This window comes from Triticum urartu, chromosome 2A (assembly GCF_056163025.1).
Source record: "Triticum urartu cultivar PI428250 chromosome 2A, HENAU_Tu73, whole genome shotgun sequence".
In the NCBI taxonomy this organism is placed as follows: domain Eukaryota; kingdom Viridiplantae; phylum Streptophyta; class Magnoliopsida; order Poales; family Poaceae; genus Triticum; species Triticum urartu.
In genome coordinates, this window is record NC_141874.1 from 320022631 (window position 1) to 320026332 (window position 3702).

At 45.5% G+C, this 3702-nt stretch overlaps 1 long non-coding RNA gene across 1 annotated transcript; it reads left to right on the forward strand.

Moving 5' to 3' along the window:
• The first annotated feature begins 229 nt into the window (after nucleotides 1-229).
• Nucleotides 230-2983, forward strand: LOC147984968 (uncharacterized). Its single transcript, XR_015615086.1, has 2 exons — nucleotides 230-385; nucleotides 2640-2983. It is a non-coding gene; the product is annotated as an uncharacterized LOC147984968 (long non-coding RNA).
• Nucleotides 2984-3702: the final 719 nt, after the last annotated feature.

A 3702-nucleotide genomic window follows, 5' to 3' on the forward strand; every position in this document is an offset into this window, starting at 1 on the left:
GCCCCCTAAAATCTGGACAAGCCATTCCAGAGAGCACCGTGACCAGCTCCGTCGGCCCGAACATCCGGCTCCCCGTGAAGCCCCGAACATCCGGCCCGACGCCCGGACATCCGGCCCTCCCTGCGTGCGTGCAGTGCTTCTGGGCCGAGGCCCATGTACCCCTTCGCCCCTTAGACTATATATAGTTCCCCTCCACCTACGTTTTAGGGTTAGCATTGTGTTAGCTCATTTGTGAGATAGAGCTTCGCTCATCCATCCAGATCTACTCCACGAGAGAGACCGTGGCCCCTCTTCGGAGAAGATCCACTTGGATTCAAGACCTCCTCGCGGAGAAGATCCCCTCGTGGATACAAGACCTTGTCACGGAGAAGAACCGGCTACCATTGTATCGTCCCTTGTTGATCGTGGATCTTGTATCTCTCTTTGTGTTTCGAGGATCTAGCATATGTGTGACTATTTCTTGTTGGTTTTAGTGATTCTCTCATGTTTCCCCGCGTGATTTGCCTCGTTTTCCCCTCGTGTTCTTCATGTTCTTCGCGGGATCCGCTCCTTTCGTGAAAGATCGGCTGTATAGGGTTCCACCCTACGTTATCTTGGTATCATGAGCCACGTTGATCACGATTTCGGAGCCTCCCCCTTGTTTTCTAGCCTTCTTTTGTTTGATTTCGTCCTAAATTCAAAAATTCCCCACCAAAAATAGCCCCAATTTTTTTCGTGATTTGTTGGTTCGACGAAGTTTTGTTGAATTTGATCCATGGATTTGCTTGGTTTCAGGTGGATCTAGCATATCCCCAAGTTTCCCAATCTTTCTTCCACGAAATCTCTCCAATTTTGACCTTGGAATCATCAATTTCCACACCCAATTCAAAATTTTCCGCCCCAAACGAGATCTGGAATCGTCGGGACGGACATCCGGGCCATCGGACCAGACATCCGTGCCCCAAGCCGGACATCCGGCTCCTGGAGCGCCAAATCTGCACGGTTCTGGACATCAGGTTCCGGATTTCCTTTTATTCTTCCCTTTTATCTTGTTTTTCCTTTTTAGGTTCTTTACAACCCACACCACTCTTCGATGGTACTTAGGGTCCTTTCCCAGGCCCCTCACATACACTCGACCATTCATCCTCTCAAAGGATCATAAACTACAGGGAAAAGCGGCATAGACGTGCGGTAGAGTGTCCAAAAGATCTTCAAGATCATCTTTTCAAATTTATGACATGTATACAACTTTCCCTTGTTCTCGGCATGTAAAATGGCTTTGATGCTTATGTCATCCTCTGTAAAAATACGTTTTGACGTACCAATCAGACTATAATGGAAACATTTTCGCCCAACCTTGTTCGATATTGGCTTATTTCTTAATCCATTTTCCTACTTTATGTCCGAATTGGCATATACACCTTGGTACGACTTAAATCGCCAGGGGCTCTATTTCCAACCATATATATATATTCTGAACAATAGAAAGTCCGAACATTCTCAGGGTATACTTCGGCGTCCTGAATACTGCATTATATGCATCAGCTCTGAATCACATCTTTGGTCAATAGTTGGGTTTCCCGGCTCCTGTGCTTGCTACCTTACGTTCCGTTTTTTGGCTAAGGTAGTAAAGGGAGAACTACTGCGATTGTGTTTCGGCTGGCCAAGTCAAACACCTTAGTAGAGAAAGCTGAAAACTGACTGTCGTGATGTGGCAAGAGCTGGTCAGCAATTCGGTGACTTACTAAATCTCTAGCGATTTCTTCTTTATTACACGAAAGACTACCTTTTTCCAGTCAAGCGTTTAAAAGGCATCCAAGTTTGATAGCCGCATATGCACTAGGGGCTACCCTACAGTCCCATTGTCAAACTCCTATGGCTAAGTGAGAATGATAAAACCGCATAGTTCGATTGCCTGGTTCACCGCGCTGCCACCTCCTTTACGGACCAAGACGTTGGGTCAAGTGTGGTCACGCGCTATTTCGAACACCCCCGTAGTATCTACGTGGGGGCTGAAGCCGACAAGTCATAAATTCTCAAGAATTAAAAACGACCGCACAGGGGGAATAACACTTTACGATAAATGCATACAATATATTACAAGGCCTTGGTTTATATTACAAAGCTTTGGTTTATATAATATCCGGGCAGTTCGGACACATTCACTCGAACATGATGTCCTTTGAGCACTGGCCCTCTATCAAACGGACACCTTCCAAGACATCCTCAAAGTAATCCTCCGACATAGGTAGTCCTTGCCCCCGGACGGACCGTCGATGGCCACGATGGCGGCCTTCATTTTGGCCTAGTGCATCTTGACACGGGCAAAGGCCATCCGCGCAGCTTCTATACACGCCGAGCACTTCACGGCCTCTACTCGGGGTAAGGCGTCGCCAAGCCGCTTGACCAAGCCGAAGTAGCTGCTCGGAATAGGTCTGGCTGGCCATAGCCGGACTATGATGTCCTTCATGGCCAATGATGAGGACATGGCTACCATAGTTACACCCATATCCCCTACTGTTTACATCTTGGAATAGTTGCTAGAGCTCAGATACGCCAATTAAATTATCAGGTACTTTCATTTCTTGATAATGTTTCTAGTGTTCATGAGAATATGATGTTGCCTAACTTAGATACATTTGTGTTGCTTCCTATTGAAGGGCCTAGCACGGACAAGAAGGTTGAACATTGGAGCATGGTCAAGCACGGAGATGATGATGCGTGCGAAGAGAACAAGAACAGAGGTTCAAGTGGAGATTTCCGGACTTTGAAGCCACCATGATGACATACAAGAAGATGGATGAAATATACAAGATGGCCTTTCAGAAATTTCGTCCATAGCTTATTATTGGTGTTGCGCCACCTTATTTTGGGCCAGACCCATGTAATCTATTTTTATAGTCCATATTGTAGGGGAAACGACTTAGGAGGTGTTTTAGTCCCACCTTGCCAAGGATGGACAAAATCCCCTCTCTTTTCCCTATAAATATAGCCCTTAAGGCATCGTTTAGACTGGGGTTTTATTTAGTTAAAAGTTAGTCATCGTTGCAACTTCGTGTACTTCGTTTGTGTCCAACGACTAGACCAAGACCGCTTATGAAACCCAACTTTTATCAATACTTCATCCATACTCGCAATATTTAGATTGCTTAATCATATTCTTGCTTATTCTTCGATTGGTTGCAGGAATAGACCTTCGTGGTCAGGTTGATCGTGCTCTAGCGTGGTCAATAACCTCTCGGAGTTGGTTTAGCGATTGCTAAGGCGCAACGTCGTGCACGTTTGTAGTCGGATCATCAAAGTCGTCTCCATCAAATCGATAGTTATCATCTCATTGCAAGATCGGGACCTTTGCCCCTATCAAGTGGTATCAGTTTTCAGGTTGCTCGGTGAGAAATTTTTTAGTTTTTCATAGTCTAGGTTGCATCTGTTCTTTATACCTAGAGACCAAGAAAAGGCCACAAAAAAAAGTTAGACTAGTTCATCCGTGTCCCACACAGTCTGAGCCTTTCACCATTACCACTTTGTTTTTGCATCGTTTAATTTTCGATTGCATCGTGTGTCGAGTTGCTGGTTCGTTTTTAGTCTTTTGGAGTTTCGAGTTCTAGGAACGTGTTCTTCACGCCGCCTCCACAAACACAATTATCCACCTCATTGTCATATTCCGGTGCCATTTTTGTTGTTGTTCGCCACCATTGCCATTCGTGCGTCCTTATTTTCATC